The sequence below is a fragment of the Bos grunniens genome, chromosome 3, assembly GCF_055505025.1.
Source record: "Bos grunniens cultivar Pamir isolate PY7600 chromosome 3, Bosgru_T2T1.0, whole genome shotgun sequence".
NCBI lineage: Eukaryota > Metazoa > Chordata > Mammalia > Artiodactyla > Bovidae > Bos > Bos grunniens.
In genome coordinates, this window is record NC_141167.1 from 28,159,008 (window position 1) to 28,179,291 (window position 20,284).

General features: G+C 38.3%; 1 pseudogene across 4 annotated transcripts in view; it reads left to right on the forward strand.

Moving 5' to 3' along the window:
• LOC147375359 (small ribosomal subunit protein uS14 pseudogene) overlaps positions 1-20,284 on the forward strand; it is a 63,780-nt pseudogene that overhangs the window by 11,810 nt on the left and 31,686 nt on the right. For 2 of the 4 annotated variants that reach the window (XR_015159489.1, XR_015159487.1), the window contains exon 1: positions 18,151-18,227. The product of XR_015159489.1 is annotated as a small ribosomal subunit protein uS14 pseudogene, transcript variant X3 (transcript). Of the gene's footprint in view, positions 1-12; positions 140-14,372; positions 18,228-20,284 lie in introns of those variants that run through there. The other 2 variants (XR_015159493.1, XR_015159486.1) reach the window with 2 other exon arrangements.

Genomic DNA, 20,284 nt, shown 5'->3' on the forward strand with positions numbered 1-20,284 from the left:
CCACTCTCTTAGTTTTCATATAGGACCAGTCCACTTGATAAACATCTTGACATCCTGAACAAAAAGCATGGACTATCTACCCACCCACTTGCTTCTCAGATATTTGGGTGTGCTGGGAAAGAGCATATGGAAAAATTTGGTATGTTGAAAAACTTTGAGGCTTACTGATAGTTATATAAATGTGTGAAAAGCAATATTTATTTATTAAGAAACTGTGGAGGATGCTAGATTGTATAAAAATGAAATGTTTTTCAATTAAGTTGAAGAAATAGTGTGGTAGAATTTAGTTGTATTCTTACAAATGACATCATATGGGAAGCACCTAGAATGTTCCAAAATAAGACATTGAAATAGAAAAAATAACATAAATCTTGTCTCCTTTAATCATGGATTATAAATTGCTGCTTATCAGTTCTGAATATGGTAATGAGACTTAAGGCTTGCTCTTGGTATTAGATTTATATAGCCATATTTTATTCTTGTGCTTGAATCTAACAGGAGTCCATCATTATCTGTCAATCCATAGGGCTTTATGACATTTAAATTTCATGGTTGATTTTTATTTTTTAGGTAAACATCCCAGGTTTTTGACTGATGATCAATGATTGGCCTGCCTTAGCCAGCTAGTTAAAACATGGAGTAGAGCAGCTAGAGTTCTTGTCTTTTATCTTTTGTTTTAATTGTATGACCCTGAACCAGTGCCTTGTTGTATACTGTGAGATAAGAAAGAAAATAGTCATGCTCATTCCTATTCTTTGTAGGAAAAATATCCCAGGTTATATAACCAAGATTAAGTAATCAGAAAGCAAAGAAATCTTCAAGGAAGAATGGTAGGATGGCAAAGAGGAGACTGACAGCTTGGAGCCATGGGAATTTTCTTCCTTGTAGCTATTTCTTAACATTTTAAAACTCAGTCCATTCCAATCTGGCTTCCCTCCTTTGGGCTACCACTGATAACCACATTGCCATATCGAATAAATACTTCTCAATCCTGTTTTAATAGACCTCAGTACCATTACCCCGCTTTGATCACGTCTGTCTTAAAACATTCTCTTCTCTTGGCCTCTGTGATATCTCACACTTCTTGTTTTCCTTACCTCTTTGGCTATTCCTTATCCATTTCCTTTTGAATTAAATAATTTATTTAAAAATTGAGCTGTTATTATATTGTAGGCACTATTCTAGGCACTGGAAAATAGAAGTATATAACTTAGTTATTGCTGTGTAATAAGCTATTCCCAAACTCAGTGATTTTAAATAATGATTTTTTATTATTATAGCTTGCAAGTTTGTAGACTGACTGGGAATCAGTGGATCTAAGTCATGATCAGCTATTTTTGTCTGGTTTGATATGACTGTAGGGTGGTTAGAGGCTCCATTTTACTCGTGTTTGGCTGGTTGTCTCAGCCTCCACTTGGGGCCAGAAGGCCAGCTCTGGCATGTCCTTTTTATGGTCACAGCACAAGCATAAGAGCATAATCTGCAACATGCAAGGCATCTTGAGACTTGACCAAAGCAAGTCATATGAAAAACTTGGAATCAAGGGAGAGGGAAATATACTTTACTTTTTTAAAGGTAGGAAACTGAAAAGTCAGACCATAAAGGGAAAAAGAATTAGGGGTATCAATGCAGTCATTCACAAGCAACAAATAAGCAGATGAAATGTGTGGTCTTTGCTTAAGTTTCTAGTAGAGGGGGACAGTAGCATATGGGAAAAAAACTAAGATAATTTCAAATAATTATTAGTCCTGTGAAGAAGTAAAACAAGGTTATACACTGGTGGGGAGATGGGAACAAACTTAGGATAGTCAATGATGAGCTCTATACCTGCGTATCCAGTCAGCATCTTTACATCTCTGCTTGTATGTGTAACAGGTGTCTCAATTTTCACATGTTCATGTGCAGACTCTTAATTCTGTTCCCCCATCAGCTTAAACTTACTCCTCTTCTACTTTTCCTCATCTTAGTCAGTGGCATTTCCACCCATTCAGTTGTTTAAAGCAAAAACATGAATCATGTCAGACACTTCTCCCAACTCTTCTCCTGCTCTAGTCCCTCAGTATCCTTAGTTCTACCTTCAAACTCCAAATTATGTTTTTTCCCTAGTTTCTTTTATTACCACAGCTCTTACCCCAGACCATAATTTTCAAGCTGTGATCTGTGACCTGAGAAAAAAAGAATGCTAACACCTAAAGCTGACTTTATTTTGGGGGGCTCCAAAATCACTGCAGATGGTGATTGCAGCCGTAAGCTTTAAAAGACTCTTACTCCTTGGAAGGAAAGTTATGACCAACCTAGACAGCATATTAAAAAGCAGACATTACTTTGCCAACAAAGGTCTGTCTAGTCAAGGCTATGGTTTTTCTGGTGGTCATGTGTGGATGTGAGAGTTGTACTATAAAGAAAGCTGAGCACCGAAGAACTGATGCTTTTGAATTGTGGTGTTGGAGAAGACTCTTGAGAGTCCCTTGGACTGCAAGGGGATCCAACCAGTCCAACCTAAGGGAGATCAGTCCTGGATGTTCATTGGAAGGACTGATGTTGAAGCTGAAACTCCAATACTTTGGCCACCTGATGTGACGAGCTCACTCATTTGAAAAGACCCTGATGCTGGAAATGATTGAGGGCAGGAGGAGAAGGGGACGACAGAGGATGAGATGCTTGGATGGTATCACCGACTCAATGGACATGAGTTTGGGTGAACTCCGGGAATTGGTGATGGACAGGGAGGCCTGGTGTGCTGCGGTTCATGGGGTTGCAAAGAGTTGGACATGACTGAGCGACTGAACTGACTAACACATAAGGATCCCCTCTGGATAATTTTTATCTTAGGAATTTTGTGGATGTCCTGTGAATCTTGGTTTGTTGCTCCATTAGTCAACAAGCTACACCTACAAATTTCTTTGGGTCCTTTCTGAGCAACATTGTTTTTAAAAATTTTTTTCATTTATTTGTTTACCTGTACTGGGTCTTAGTTGCAGCATGTGGGATCTTTAGATGCAGCATGGGAGATCTAGTTCCCCGACCAGGGACTGAACCCAGGGCCCCTGCCTTGGGGGTGCAGAGTCTTAGCCACTGGGCCACCAAGCAAGTCCCAAGGATCAACATTCTTGTTTCCTAGCAGCCCTTTGATTGAGAGGTTTGTAAGGCACAGCTTTTTTTCTGTCTGAACAGCATTCTGAGACATCTTTCTGAGTCTTTTACAGAAGATTTGTTACAACTTAGGCTTCAGTTTTGGACCATGTTTTCCTGACAGTACCCTGGATTTCATTTTTGCTCAAAGATTATTTCTTAATTTTAGCATTTTTTTACCACTTTGAGAGGCTGAGAATTTTCAAAACTATGACGTTCTGGATCCTTTTTGTTTAATAGTTCTCTCTGCAATATAGCACTGTAGAGTTTTACTATAAGCAGCAAGAAGAAACCATGTAGCAGTTTCAATATTTTGCTTATTGTCTGGTTTCTTCTAAACTGTGGTAATAGTATTACCATAATTTCTGCTTCTATTGTAACAAGGATCTCCTTTTCTCCAGTCTTCAGGAAGATTTTGTCCTTTTGCAAACTCTCACTTGCAGTGTCAGAGGATCTTGAGGCTACTACTAATGTTTTCTTCAAGATGTTCAGGCTTTCACTGGTAATTTTTCCAAACTTTGGAACTAGAATGATTCCAAAGCCATTCATATATTTTACATTTTTGTTCAATATAACTCCATTTCTACTGTATTAGTCTGCTTGGGCTGACATAGCCAATACCATAGACCCAGTGCCTCAAACCTTATAGGTCTAGAGGCTGGGAGGTCTAAAATTCAGACACAAGATAAGTTTTATACTAAGGCCTCTTCTCTTGGGTCACAGGTGGCTCCGTCTTACTGTGTATCATCACATGAGCTCCTCTTTTTTGTGAGTGCAGAGAGGGAGGGAGAGAGAAACATATTTGTCTTCGTCTTTTTGTAAGAATTCAAAGATTACAACAAACTGAGACACCGTATTAAAAAACAATGACATGACTTTGCTGACAAAGTTCCGTATAGTCAAAGCTATGGTTTTTCTAGTAGTCATGTATGGATGTGAGAGTTGGAACATAAAGAAGGCTGAGTGCCAAAGAATTGATGCTTTCAAATTGTGGTGCTGGAGAAGACTCTTGAGAGTCCTTTGGACTGCAAGGAGATCAAACCTGTCAATCTTAAAGGAAATCAGTCCTGAATATTCATTGGAAGGGCTGATGCTGAAGCTGAAACTCTAATACTTTGGCCATCTCATGTGACGAGCCAACTCACTGGAAAAGTGATGCTTTCCCTGATGCTGGGAAAGATTGAAGGCAAGAGGAGAAAAGGGTGGCAGAGGATGAGATGGTTAGATAGCATCACCGACCCAATGGACAGAAATTTGAACAGACTGCAGGAGATAGTGAAGGACAGGGGAGCCTGGCATGCTGCAGTCCATGGGGTTGCAGAGTTGGACACAACTTAGTGATGGAATAACAACGAACAACAAGAGCACTAATCCTATCAAGAGGGACTTACCCTCTTGACTTCATTGACCATAATTATCCAAAGCCCATCTCCAGATACCATCACGTTGGGGGTTGGGACATCGACAAATGAATTTTGAGGGGACACAATTCAGACCATAGCATTCAGATACCAAAATGTATATTATCTAGTACTATGTTATAGTGAGATTCTTTTTTTAAATCATTTATTTTTTTAATTCCTGCTGTCTAGTGTTCCCATGTGTAAGCTCACTGGCCTTCCAGTGTGTTCTGTAAGCCCAACTTAAACCCTGTACCACAGTCTCAAATTTCCTTTGGCTACAATGCTCTTTATTCCTTCAAGGTCAACTCTTTTCATGCTTTAGGTCTTTAAAAAAATCTTATCTCATATCTCTAACACTTTGCAAAAGTATTTTTGCTTTGATGTCCAATAGGCCTTTCAAATTGAACAGGTCTAAAACTGAAGTACTAATTCTCTCCTTGAACTTCTACCTTCCTTGTCTGTTCCTCCTGAAGTTTTTTCTGTTCAGCAAGAGATAACTCCATATTTCTAGGACCTTTGGCCAAAAATCTTAGAGCCAGTCTTGATTTTTCTTGTCCTTAACATTCAGTAGATCAGTAAGCCTTTTTACCCATTTCTTAAAATATCCAGAAATATAAGAAAGAGAAGTGTTTCTCCACATTTTCCCCACTTTTCCTGTAGAGCAAATTGTCATAATTTCTCACCTGGAGTATAAGAGTCTCCTACATGGTTTTTTGCTTCTGCTTGTGCACGTGTACAATCAATTCTTTATGTCCAGAGCAATGCTTTTCCAATCTAAACTAGATCATTTCACTCCTCTGCTCAAAACTTTGCTGCATTCTTTCCACACTCAGATTGGAACCTACAAGCCTTATTATGGCCTATAAGTTTCTATATAGTCTGACTCTCCACTCTCACCGGATTGTGATGTATTGATTTTTTTTAATGTGGAGTTAGATTTTGTCACTTTTCTTTAGTATTTTCAAATCCATATTCATAAGTGATATTGGTTTATAATTTTCTTTTTTCTTATGTCCTTAACAAGTTTAAGTGTTAATTTTATACTTACTTCTTAAAAGGAAATAGGAAGCCTTTCCTCATTTTTTACGCTTTGGGACAATTTATGGAGCACTGGGACTACTTGATCTTTGTAGGTTTGATTTAATACTCTGTAAAAATATCTGAGCCTGTTTTTTTTTGTTTTGTTTTTTTGATGTGTGGGTTTTTCTTTTTTTTGTTGTTGTGGTGGTCGCTTGGTAATTATTTCTTTTTGTTTAAACATTCCATCTCCCATGGGGTCAGTTTTGGTAGTCTGTATTTCTCTTGGAAATTATGTATTTCATTTAGAATTTCAAATCTACTTGTATAGAAGTCCTGAAAAGTAGTCTTTTACAGTTTTCAATTTTCTGTTTCAATGGTTTTTCTCTCCTGTTATTTCTTATATTTGTGTATATATACTTTCTCCTTTTTCCCCCATTAAGTTAGGGTAAGAGTTTGTTTCTTTCATTAAATTTCTCAAAACAATAGAGTTTTGATTAACTACGTCTGTTCTTTATTTCTTTGGGCTGCCCTGGGCCTTCGTTGTTGCTCATGGGCTTTCTCTAGCTGCCGCGAGTGGGGGCTACTCTCTAGTTGCGGTGCATGGGCTTCTCATCGCGGTGGCTTCACTTGTTGCCGAGCATGAGCTCCAGGGCTTGCCTGGGCTTCAGTAGTTGTGGCCTGGGGGCTCAGTAGTTGCAGTCCCCAGGCTTTAGAGCACAGGCTCAGTAGTTGTGGCTCATGGGTTTAGTTGCTCTGCAGCATGTGGGATCTTCCCAGACTAGGGACTGAACCATTGTCTCAACATTGGAAGGCAGATTCTTAGCCACTGCACCATCAGGGAAGTCCATGCCTACTCTTTCTAATTCTTTATCCCTTTATTTTCTGCCTTTATCTTCCTTGTGCTTTCTGTTGGTTTACTTTGTAGTTGTTTTTCTAGTTTTTTAATTGGGAACGTAACTCATTTTTTATCTTTGTAGTAAATAACAGCTTTATTGAGATAAAATTGACGTACCATAAAATGGATTATTTTAAAGTGTACAACTCAGTGTACACTTTAATATATTCACAGAGTTGTGAAATCATCTCCACTATCTAATTTCAGGACATTTCCATCTCCAAAGGAAAACCCATACCCATTAATACTCCTTTCCTCTGAGGCACCTGGCAACCACTAATCTACTTTCTATTATTATGTATTTGCTTATTATGAACATTTTAAAAAAAGATAGCTAAGTATATGACCTTTTGTGACAGGCTTCTTTTAATCAGCATAGAAAACATTCACAGTTCATTTGTCTTGTAGCATGGATCAGGACTTCATTGTTTTCAATTGATGAATATGTTCCATTTTAATCATCCTTAGTGTTTAGTCCTATATCCTTGTTATTGCTATAAGCATATATATACACATTGGTTCTGAGGTGTAGTGTTTTAATTTTTCAGTATCATTTTCTCAGAAGCTTTGCAGTCATTTGTATTTCCCCCTTTTGCCCAAGAGCTGTTTTATGGAAATAGTTTAAAATTTTCCAGGTAGACTTAATTTTTACATTTCATTAATAATTTCTAATTTTATTACATTGTGATTTGAGAGTGTTGTTTTAGATTTTGGGGAATTCCTAGTTCTGAGATGCCCTCTCATGTCAATGGAGTAAAGTCCTCGTTCTGTAGTGGGTTTTTGAAAGATGGATTAAGTATCTTCTGATTTTTTGTTTTGTGGGTTTTTGTTTGTTTGTTTTCTTCTTGCAGAAACCTAAAAATTACTCTGTTAGTTTCTTTTCTCTTTCACCATCCAGTTGCCAAAGGGACCTTTCCTTTTTTTTCCCACCTGTTTTCTTCTCTTAGAAGCTATGACTTTCAAAGGTTAGCAACATGGATCTCCTGTGTTTTTCTAGCCCTTCCCTGCAGTAACGTTTTAATCTATGGGAATATTTTTTCAATATTTCACTCTTGTGGGGAGTCTTTCTCTTCTGGGTGGTTGTTTCAGAGCAGTTGTGGGCCTGCTGCTAGCTCCCCACGTCTCTCCTCTGCAGTATTTGCAGACTATGCTTCTTCTCTAGGAGGCTTCCTGTGGGAGCGTGAATAATTACTAACAGGGATTTGGTCACTTTTTCCTTTCCCACTTTTTTTCACTTATAGATAACTTGAAGTTTTGTGGGGTTTTTCTTTGTCTACGTATACTGAGGGTACGGTTTTGTGCAGTTTTATTTGTTCTTCTTGTTATTCCATGTTGTTTTTGAGGATATGGAGATTTAGGCCGCCCCCATTGCCCTCAGCTAGCTGGAAACCCTCTGTTTGGTGTTTTCAATCTTTCCTAAAGTTTTATATTACTCAGAGTAGTTAGATGGGGTTTTTTTTGTAGTCTAAAATTTGAAATATAAATGTACAGTATTTTTGTTGGAATGTTATTCTTCATCCAATAGACTTCTAGTGAATTGTAGAATTCCATGGAATTTTAAATTGTCCCTTGAAATTGCCATTTGTGAATGTGTCCTAGAAATAAAGTAAAAATGTTTGTAGTAGCTTACATTCTGTTATAGAAACAGGAGATTTTTGTGGCTTCAAAGTGTGATTCAAGGAGATTGAGATCTTTTTATATCATGCATATTCTTAGAACTACCAAAAGTCTGAATTGGCAGTTCAGAATCAGGAATCAGCAAACCCTCTGTCTGTGTCGTGGCTTCATAAATACATGGTAAGGGACTGGCAGAATATTTTTCAAAGGGTGGCTATCTTCTGTAGATTAACTGGATCCCATAGTAAGGAAGTAAGAAGGAAAAACATAATACCTACTGAATATCTCCTATTTCAGACACTGTGCCAAGTGCATTTATATAGTTTATCTGCCTTTCTTCCTATAAATCCATGTGTGAATTGTTTGTAAATCTTCTAATAGATAATAGTAAAGCATTTGTACTTCCTGTGACAAGAAACTTGCCACAGAAGCTACTCATTCCATGAGTTTTTTGTTTTTTGTTTTTTTGGTGATTCCAATAGTTACAGTGCTCTTTTCCACATTGAAGTCAAATCTTTCTCCCTATAGTTTCTGTCTTCTGAGATTCACAGAGCAAGACTCTTTTACCTTCTAGCCCTTCAAATATCTGAAGCCAGCCTGACCTTGTTCCTTTCAGTGTTTCTCATTAGATTTATCCCATGACCTATCACCACCAGGGTAATTTCTGTACTGTGATCGCATGTAAGCTTTTCTGGTAGTTGCGTCACACCGTTGAATCATATTGAGCATATAGTAGAACAGAACCTCAAAGACTTTCTCGTGGTGGCTGCTTCTTTTCTCATGTAGTTTTGTGTATTCAGCAATAGAACTGGGCATTCATTAATTAAATTCCAATCCATTTCATTGATAAAACTCCCTGAAGTTTATTTGGATACAACATTGTAGCAGTCTCTCCCAGCTTCAAGTTTAAAAACCTTTAATTTTCTAATCCAATTTTTGGTAGAAATACTACCCAGAGTATGGCTGAGGTTAGAGGTTAGCAGTAGAGACTTTTCTCTAGGTTAATACATCGATCAGGTATGAACTGTAAAATTCACTTCGTCCAGGGGAATTGGGATCTTTTGGCATTGAGATTGAACTCCTTGAAGAATTACTGGCAGTGCTTTCCTGCCTTATAACCACTGAGGTCCTAGGCTATATTTTCTGGTTTTTGAAATTGGACCCTAGTTGTATTAGGTAGAATAGGCCAGCTTGAAGTATTTTCATATCATATGCTTATTAGTTGATTCAATTCATTAAATATATTCAAGTTTAATTATAAAGAAATGATTATCTGAAGGGTCAGTATTGAAGTTTTCAATACTGTTATCTATGCATGGGAACATGTGGAAATATTTAGCAGGATACTGAGTACCTTTGCAACATTTGTTAATAAGCAGCAGGAAGACATTAACCTGCTAATAGAAGTTTGCTTTCTCTACAGGAACAATACTTGAACACTTTGCAAAAATTGAATGGAAAAATCGTAAACATTCAGTTAATAACCCATAAGTACTTCAGAGATAAGAAGTAGTGAAAATCTGGGTTATTCTCCTATGTAATATGCAACTTTATAGTTGAAAAGCAAATGTAAGACCTCAAAGATATTAACTAGAATGTTTTTATCTTCTTTTGAAAGGCTTGCACCCAAGTAAACTTTTGACTCTTTTACAGTTTACATTTTGGTCTGTTTATATTTAGAATACCATTTAAGCTTAGTGGCTCTTTTAAGAAAGAATGGTATTAAAATGTGAAATTGTCATCGATTGCAGCCCTAGTAAATAAACTTATCATATTAATTTTAATTGGAACTAACAAGTCCCCATTTTAAAAACTTTTCTAAACAAAAAACTTTTCTCAGTTAGTATTAAAACATGCATTAGTTGTTTTAATTATTTTGTTAAATTATTTGCATTTTAGTTATGTTAGTCTCATTAACTCTTACTCTGATAGACTAATATGGTTATTTATATCCTTAGAAATAGTCTGAAGTGCACAGAGAACAAACTTGTGGTTGTCAAGGGGAGGTGGGTAGGGGAGGGAAGGAATGAGTGTGTGAGACTAACAGATGTAAACTACTATATATAAGACAGATAAAAAACCAAAGTCATAGTGAATAGCACAGAGAACTATTTTCAATATTTTGTGATAAGCCATAATGAAAAAGAATATGAAAAAAGAATGTCTGTATGTGTATAACTGAGGCACTTTGCTGTACAGCAGAGATTGGTGCAACACTGTAAATCAACTGTACTTCAGAAAAGCTAATATACTATAAAAATAGCTTGAAGTAAAATTGCATCCTGTGTATTACTGATTAATTAATCTCTGAACCCTTAATGCCTAGTGCAGTGTGTGACTCATGGCATATACTGAAGGGCTGCTGAATAAAATTGGTTCACTGGGAATTGATTTAGTGCCACATAACTAGAATCTCTACGAAAGCAATACCACTAGGCAATAAAAGTAGTTAACTTTATTAAATGCCAACTCTCTGTCACTGTGCTGGGTACTTTTACACACATTTTCATTTAATCCTCTCAAAGACCCTAAAAGGTAGTTATTTTTATTCTTATTTTATAGATGAGGAAAATGAGGCTTACAGAAATTAAGCAACTTACTCAGGATCATTCTAAATAGTAGAAAAATAATATTTATGTTTTTCCTCCTATAGATTATAAACTTATTGAGGAAAAGAGCCATCTCTTTATGTTCTTAATGCTTAGCATAGAGTCTAGAACATAATAGGTGCTCAGTAAACTGTTTCTAAACTATTAAATTTTTCCATGTTTAATAAACATAAAACTGTGATAAGGAACATTTTATACCACAAGTGGATCATTACCACATATTTCTAATACTTCATGCTACTAATTCTCTTCATTCTTCTAATTTTAAATTGATGTTTGAATTCAGGGCATACTTAATTAACAAGTAATATCTAATCCAATTCCCTAGATCTAAGGGTATTTTGTGAAAGATCAAAGGGTATTATGGAAGCTTTGGTTAATTACTTTGCTTATATAATAAAATAGAAATTTCTTCATTTGAGATAACAAACCTGTTATAATTTGGCCCCATTGTACTTTACTGGTCTTGCTGCTGCTGCTGCTGCGTCACTTCAGTCGTGTCCAACTCTGTACGACCCCATAGACAGCAGCCCACCATCCCCCGTCTAGGGATTCTCCAGGCAAGAACACTGGAGTGGGTTGCCAATTCTTACCATTTCCCCTGTTATTCTCAATCTCACCCCTTCACCAGGTTTTTTGGTATTTCCTAAGTCTACTATACAGTGCTTGTTTCTGTGTTTTTAATTATGCTGTTAGCTGTCCCTGGAATATTCTTCTTTTTTTAAAAATTTTTTTAAAATATAAATTTATTTAATTGGAGGCTAATTACTTTACAATATTGTATTGGTTTTGCCATACATCAGCATGAATCCACCACAGGTGTACACGTGTTCCCCATCCTGAACCCCCCTCCCACCTCCCTCCCCATACCATCCCTCTGGGTCATCCCAGTGCACCAGCCCCGAGCATCCTGTATCATGCATCGACCCTGGTCTGGCGATTCGTTTCACATATGATATTATACATGTTTCAATGCCATTCTCCCAAATCATCCACCCTCGCCCTCTCCCATAGAGTCCAAAAGACTGTTCTATACATCTGTGTCTCTTACTGTCTTGCATACAGGGTTATCATTACCATCTTTCTAAATTCCATATATATGAGATTCTATCTTTTTTTGTTTGGTGAATATATACTTACTCATCAAGCCCCAAACCAAATATCACTGCTTCTGTTAATACTTTATTAAAGTTTCCTCCAATTAAAATAAATAATTAGTAAAAATAAAATAATTAGTAAAAATAAATAATTAGTAAAAATAAAAATAAATAGTAAAATTAAAGTTTCCTGGGCATAATTATTTTTCCCTATGAACTTCACTGTAGTGTCTGTATGCCTCAGTTATTATATAACACACTGTGTCATACATATTTATAAATCTTTCTCCTCTGATTCTGATGATTCTTGAGCAGAGATTGTATCCCATCTTTGTATCTTCAGTACCTATTGAGGTATTGGAACATAGTATATGCTCAACAAAACTTTGCTATTACTGAATAGTATTTAGGATGAGTATACTATTTAGTCTTAAGCCCATAAATAGGATCTAGAGCTGACTTCTTTGTCCTTAGAACTTGGAGAACTATTAAAAATCCTTAAATAAGGTGAGAAATCTTTGTGATTTCCTGAAACTAGTAAGGAACTATACCAACATATTGAGGAATTGAGGGCACTGCAGTTTACTGACTTTGAGGCTTCAGAGAGCAGCTCTTGACTTTCCCCAGAGAAACAAAGCTTCTATTTCTTTGTTTTACTTTACTTCCTGCCTAACCAGGCACTCATTTATCCACTAATTATAATATTCTTCTAAAGGAATTTCATTCATTCAGCTAATATGTATTTGGTAGCTTACCTTTTGCAGTCAGTGCTTAAGCTGCTAATGATACAGCAGTGAACAAGGTGATTAAGTTTCTTGTCCTTATGAATCCTCTCTAGTCTTGCCTTGGAAATAGGTTCATTTGCACCATTTTTTCTAGATTCCACATATATGCATTAATATATGATATTTGTTTTTCTTTTTCTGACTTACTTCACTCTGTGTGACAGATTCTAGATTCATCCAAACCTCAACAGATGACCCAGTTTCATTCCTGATGTACATGTGTCATTTTGACTTTGGTTTTCTCAGGATATGAGCCCAGTAGTGGAACTGCTGGGTCATATGGTAGTTCTACTTTTAGTTTTTTAAGGAACCTACATACTGTTTTCCATAGTGGCTGTATTACATTCTCACCAACAGTGTAAGAGGGTTCCCTTTTCTTCGTACCATCTCCAGCATTTATTGTTTATAGATTTTTTTCTTTTTAAAATTTTTTTTATTGAAGGATAATTGCTTTACAGAATTTTGTTGTTTTCTGTCAAACCTCAGCATGAATCAGCCATAGGTATACATATACCCCCTCCCTTCTGAACCTCCCACCCACCTCCTTCCCCATCCCACCCCTCTAGGTTGATACAGAGCCCCTGTTTGAGTTTCCTGAGCCATACAGCAAATTCCCCTTGGCTATCTATTTTACATATGGTAATGTAAGTTTCCATGTTACTCTTTTCATATATCTCACCCTCTCCTCCCCTCTCCCCATGTCCATATGTCTATTCTCTATGTCTGTTTCTCCATTGCTGCCCTGTAAATAAATTCTTCAGTACCATTTTTCTAGATTCCATATATGTGAGTTAGAATACAATATTTATCTTTCTCTTTCTGACCCACTTCACCCTGTATAATAGGTTCTAGGTTCATCCACTTCATCAGAACTGACTCAAATGTGTTCCTTTTTATGGCTGAGTAATCGTCATGACCCAGATAATCACAATGGTGTGATCACTCACACTCTCCTAGAGCCAGACATCCTGGAATGTGAAGTCAAGTGGGCCTTAGGAAACATCACTACGAACAAAGCAAGTGAAGGTGATGGAATTCCAATTGAGCTATTTCAAATGCTAAAAGATGATGCAGTGAAAGTGCTGCACTCAATATGCCACCACATTTGGAAAACTCAGCAGTGGCCACAGGACTGGAAAAGGTCACTTTTTATTCCAATCCCAAAGAAAGGCAATGCCAAAGAATGCTCAAACTACCGCACAATTGCACTCATCTCACATGCTAGCAAAGTAATGCTCAAAATTCTCCAAGCCAGGCTTCATTCAGCAGTATGTGAACTGTGAACTTCCAGATGTGCAAGCTGGTTTTAGAAAAGGCAGAGGAACCAGAGATCAAATTGCCAACATCCGCTGGATCATCAAAAAAGCAAGATAGTTCCAGAAAAACATTTCTGTTTTATTGACTATGTCAAGCCTTTGACTGTGTGGATCACAATAAACTGGAAAGTTCTGAAAGAGATGGGAATACCAGACCACCTGACCTGCCTCTTGAGAAACCTGTATGCAGGTCAGGAAGCAACAGTTAGAACTGGACATGGAACAACAGACTGATTCCAGATAGGGAAAGGAGTACATCAAGGCTGTATATTGTTACCCTGATTATTTAACTTATATGCAGTTATAGGCTATGTATCGTCACCCTGATTATTCAACATCATGCAAAATGCTGGGCTGGGTGACTCACAAGCTGGAATCAAGATTGTTGGGAGAAATATCAACAGCCGCAGATATGCAGATGACACCACTGTAATGTCAGAAAGCAAAGAGGAACTAAAGTGCCTCTTGATGAAAGTGAAAGAAAAGAGTGAAAAAGCTGGCTTAAAACTCAGAATTCAGCCTTTTACCTCGTTGCAACCGAGAAGGCAACATGGGTCACCAGCAGCTCTACTGGAGCCATCCGAGAAAATTCGGCCAGGGTTCTCGCTCTTGCCGGGTCTGCTCCAACCGGCATGGTCTGATCCGGAAATACGGCCTCAATATGTGCCGCCAGAGTTTCCGCCAGTATGCGAAGGACATCGGCTTCATTAAGTTGGACTAACCAAACTTCCTTAGATGGCTCATCCAGCACATCAACCTTAGGCGGAAACAATACTAGCTCTTTGTATATAAATTTTTTAAAAAAAATTAAAAAAAAAAAAACAACAAAAAACTCAGAATTCAAAAAACTAAGATCATGGCATCCAGTCCCATCACTTCATGGGGAAGACGTGGGGAAAAATGGAAACAGTGACAGATTTTATTTTCTTGGACTCCAAATATATGGGAAAAAACTGGAAACAGTGGTGGATTTTATTTTCTTGGGCTCCCAAATCACTCTGGACCATGACTGCAGCCCGAAAATTAAAAGTCACTTGCTCCTTGGAAGAAAAGCTATGACAAACCTAGATAGTGTATTAAAAAGCAGAGACATTACTTTGCCAAAAAGGTCTGTATAGTCAGAGCTATGGTTTTTCCAGTAGTCATGTACAGATGTGAGAGTTGGACCATGAAGAAGGCTGAGCATTGAAGAATTGATGCTTTCAAATTGTGGCACTGGGGAAGACTCTTGAGAGGAGAGCAAGGAGATCAAACCAATCAAACCTAAAGGAAATCATCCCTGAATATTCATTGGAAGGAATGATGCTGAAGCTGAAGCTCTGATATTTTGGCTACCTGATGCAAAGAGCTGACTCATTGGAAAAGACCCTGATGCTGGGAAGGATTGAAGGCAGGAGGAGAAGGGGCTGACAGAGGATGAGATGGTTGGATGGCATCACTGACTCAATGGACATGAGCAAGCTCCAGGAGATAGTGAAGGATAAGGAGACCTGGCATGTTGCATGGGTCTGCAGAGTCGGACATGACTTAGAGACTGAACAACAAGAAAGGAAGTGGGCGACAAATCTCTGATCCATCTTGGTCTTTGAGTTAGGGATGTCTTGAAGGGGAAGAACAGAGAAACTGGAAGTGATTATTTTCTTGTGACATTTCTTAATCATGGTTTTGGGAATAAGAATGTGTCTGGTTTATGATTCTTGGGGCTGGTGGTCCATGGCTTGGGGGTCTGTGAGCTCATCTTGCCTGGAAAAACAGCCTGAGTTTGTATGTTAATGATGGTATCTACAATAGCAATCTTTGTCATCTGACTTTAATTAGTGTTCAGTTAGCATAGATTGAGGAGACAAGAAAGGGATTGAGGTTAGAGGAGATAAGTAAAGGAATAAAGTTTTAGATAGAGAAATTAATCATAAACTCAGTAAGGGAACACTGTTTTAGGGGGTTTGGTGTCAATATTATTAAGTTCTCTCCAACTCTAAAAATGTCTGATTTTATTATCCAGAGGACAAAATGCTATTTTTGTGAATCTAGTGCTATTGTTGTAAATAGCTGCAAATAGGTCTGGAAAATAATTCATTCTTTCTGGGAAATTTTTGAGGAGAATAATAGGAAAATTCCCCAGAGGAGCTGAATTTTTTAAGGAAAGTCAACCCCAAATTCTAGATTATATTCTTTTGATATGTTAAAAATGGTAAAATTAAACTATTTTCATGCCAGTTTGCCTCAGCCAGAGAACTGTATATTCAGTGTTTTCTCTTTCAATATTGCCAAAACAGGTTGGATAAATTTAAAGAGTACAGGGAATTCCCAGAAATGGTATGGACCTAACAGAAGCAGAAGATATTAATAAGAGGTGGCAAGAATACACAGAAGAACTATACAAAAAGATATTAATGACTTAGATTACCATGATGGTGTGATCACTCACCTGGAGCCAGACATCTTAGAGTGAGAAGTCAAGTGGGCCTTAGAAAGCATCACTACAAACAAAGCTAGTGGAGGTGATGAAATTCCAGCTGAGCTATTTCAAATCCTAAAAGATGATGCTGTGAAAGTGCTGCACTCAATATGCCAGAAAATTTGAAAAACTCAGCAGCAGCCACAGGACAGGAAAAGGCCAATTTTCACTCCAATCTCAAAGAAAGGCAATGCCAAAGATTGTTCAAACTACCACACAATTGCACTCATCTCACATGCTAGCAAAATAATGCTCAAAATTCTCCAAGCTAGGCCTCAACAGTACATGAAGCAAGAACTTTCAGATGTTCAGGCTGGATTAAAATTAGAAAAGACAGAGGAACCAGAGATCAAATTGCAAACATCCACTGGATCATAGAAAAAGAAGAGAATTCCAGGAAAAACATCTACTTCTGCTTCATTGAAGATGCTGAAGCCTTTGTGTGGATCACAACAAACTGTGGAAAATTCTTAAAGAGATGGGAATACCAGCTCACCTTACCCACATCCTGAGAAATGTGTATGCAGGTCAAGAAGCAACAGTTAGAACCAGATGTGGAACAATGGACTGGTTCCAAACCGGGAAAGGAGTATGTCAAGGCTGTATATTCTCCCTGCTTATTTAACTTATATGCAGAGTACATCATGCAAAATGCCCCAGTAGATGAAGCAGAAGCTGGAATCAAGATTACCGGGAGAAATATCAATAACCTCAGATGTGCAGATTACACGACACTTATGGCAGAAAGCTAAGAGGAACTAAAGAGACTCTTGATGAGAGAGAAAGAGGGGAGAGTAAATGCTGGCTTAAAACTCAACTTTCAAAAAAAAAGATCATGGCATTCAGTCCCATCATTTCATGGCAAATAGATGGGGAAACAATGGAAACAGTGACAGACTTTATTTGGGGGGACTCAAAAATCACTGCAGATGGTGACTATAGCCATGAAATTAAAAGACGCTTGCTCCTTGGAAGGAAAGTTATGACCAACCTAGACAGCATATTAAAAAGCAGAGACATTACTTTGCTGACAAAGGTCTGTATAGGCAAAGCTATGGCTTTTCCAGTAGTCATGTGTCGATGTGAGAGTTGGACCATAAAGAAGGCTGAACACCAAAGAATTGATGCTTTTGAACCATGGTGTTGGAGAAGATTCTTGAGAGTCCCTTGGACTGCAAGGAGATCAAACCAGTCAATCATAAAGGAAATCAATCCTGAATATTCACTGGAAGGACTGATGCTGAAGCTGAAGCTCCAATACTTTGGCCACCTGGTGTGAAGAACTGACTCATCCGAAAAGACCCTGATGCTGGGAAAGATTGAAGGCAGGAGAGAAGGGGCTGACAGAGGATGAGATGGTTGGGTGGCATCACCGGCTCAATGGACATGAGTTTGAGCAAGCTCTGGGAAATGGGCAAGGACAGGGAAGCCTGGCGTGCTGCAGCCCATGGGATCGCTAAGAGTCGGACATGACGGAGCAACCGAATAACAACACCACCACCACATGGAATTTCTTAAGCCTGAATATTGTCTAAATAGATTACTCGGGGAGAAAAATTAGCTAGCTGCAAAAATCTTCCAGGGTTTTAAGAGAAGTTATTAAGCAATCATAGTCTTGAGCGAATAAACTGGGCTAGTTAAAAGTCACAACTGAATGTCAGCCCTTGTCTTGCTTGAGAAAGCTGGTAAGGGCAGTTTCTAAACCAAGGGAATCTGACTGTTCTGTGTTCGATTTGTTAGGTCTGGCTCAGCGTGCTGAACTCTGCTGGCAGCTGAAAGGGGAAGTCGGAAAAAAAGGCAAGTTCCCGGTGCAGAGGTGCTCTGCAGCATAAAACTGGCATTGGAGGAGCTGCCGTTGTCACGCTGTACCAGATGGGCTTTCCTGAAGCTGCCAGGTAAGTGGCATTCTAGGTTTTGTCTGGCAATGAATCCTTCTGATTTTTCACAACCAATGACGTTGTACATGTTAAAAAAAAAAAAAAAGTCCTAATTTTGTTGTCTTAGTTCTCAAAAGAACAAGTATCTCATTACCTTGCTTTAATAGCATGGCTTTAAAACTTTAAAGATGACAGTTAACTTACAAACTTAACCAGCCTTAGGAAAATTTTATTCAAAAAGGAGGCAGCATAGTCAAAAGAGAATGTTGAACCAGGAGCCAGAGCTGGCCGGACCCTTGTCTCAACCTTGCCAACCTGAGTAATTGTAATTTAGGCAAGTCATTTTTGGTTTCCTTTCCCACAACTTGTTTTCTCCCCATAGTGTCCCAGGCTTCTGAGGTTGTTTGGAGAAAGTCCTCAAATATGCTGAGTGTATCTCTGCAGATTTATGTTTATGAATCCAGCTAAGCCCTCACTGAGGCTAGACTCCCGCTAGACTCCTTTCTATTCACCTCTTGCTGATTTACTTCCTGCCCTTGTCAAATGACTGTGCTCCTCAAATCTCCAAACACTTATCTTTTCCAGGCCTTTTCAGGATCCCTCAACTTCCTTACTCTTCTCTCAGAGAAGTGCTCATCATTTTACAGAAGGAAAAAGCCCCTTTTCCTTTCCAAGGCACAGTTTTTCTTTGCTTCCTTTTCTTCCCAATCATTTTCTGTAACTTTATTCCAAATAATAAGTACACCCTCCTTCTTTGGACTCTTTTCCTTGTTGCCTTTCTATTGACTCCTTTCCCTCTGTCAGCAAGCATGTTCAGATCTTCAAATCTTCCCTGTCCTAAAGCTCTGTTTTTCTCCCTACCTTAATTACTTTTTTTTCTTTTTTCATGGTGAGCCTTTTATATTGAGCCACTTTTGTTTCTACTCTGAAATGTCTTTAGTTTCTTATCTCACCATTGAGATCAGGTAAGACCACCAATGGTCTGATTATGATATGTTCTTGTTTTTATTTTCCATCTTCATTCTCTTTAACCTTATTGTAACTTTCAACACTAATTGTGAAATTCCTTAGCCAAGGCTCTAAGTTCTGCCCAAGTCCAGAGACAGAGTGCTAGCAGCCTTTTATAATTTATAAGCTTCCAGATTCCAATCAAAATAAGCATTCCTTTCAGTCTGTTTGATCTTACCACCGGGTTTTTCTAACAGTGTACACAAAAATAGCAGTTTTGAAATATCTAAAGAACCCCAATTTGGCCATTTTAGATTGATATCTCCTTTAGTATATTTTTCCTAATTAAGTACTTGCAAACATGAGCTCTGTACATACTTACATGAATCTGGCTGGAGTGTTAGTGGGAGGGTTAGCTAGCACGAAACCTGATAGCACTCTGTCTCTGACTCTGTCTCCCCCCTCTGCTCTGCCAGTATCCTCTTCTATCCAAATTGCCTGGCCAAGAGGCTATCTCTTCTTCTTTTCCAACTCTTCTGCTCCCTCCTCCCAGTAAAGAAAATTAAAAATGAATCAGAAGTGTTTGTGATTCCCTTTAAGGAGAAACCTATTACAGTTCAGTTCAGTTCAGTTGCTCAGTCGTGTCCGACTCTTTGCGACCCCATGAATCACAGCACGCCTCCCTGTCCATCACCAACTCCGGGAGTTCACCCAGACTCACGTCCATCGAGTCAGTGATGCCATCCAGCCATCTCATCCTCTGTCGTCCCCTTCTCCTCTTGACCCCAATCCCTCCCAGTATCAGAGTCTTTTCCAACGAGTCAACTCTTCGCATGAGGGAGAGGTGAATTGTCCTTGGTGCTTACATACACACCCTGGACCCAAGTAGCATATTGAGCCTTGGCTAAGGAATTTCCCAATTCAAGTCAGGGTCCATTGGGATTTGCTAAGGAGTTTGAGTTCAATATCCAGACCTATGAGCCCAGGTTTTCAGATCTATATCCATTAATACAGCTATTAGTTTCTAAGGCAAAGCAAGGAGTGGGTAAAGAAAGAAGAATGAGAACACCCCCTTAATGGATTTTGAACCAAAGGCTCACACTGAATGCAAGGAATTAGCTCAGAAA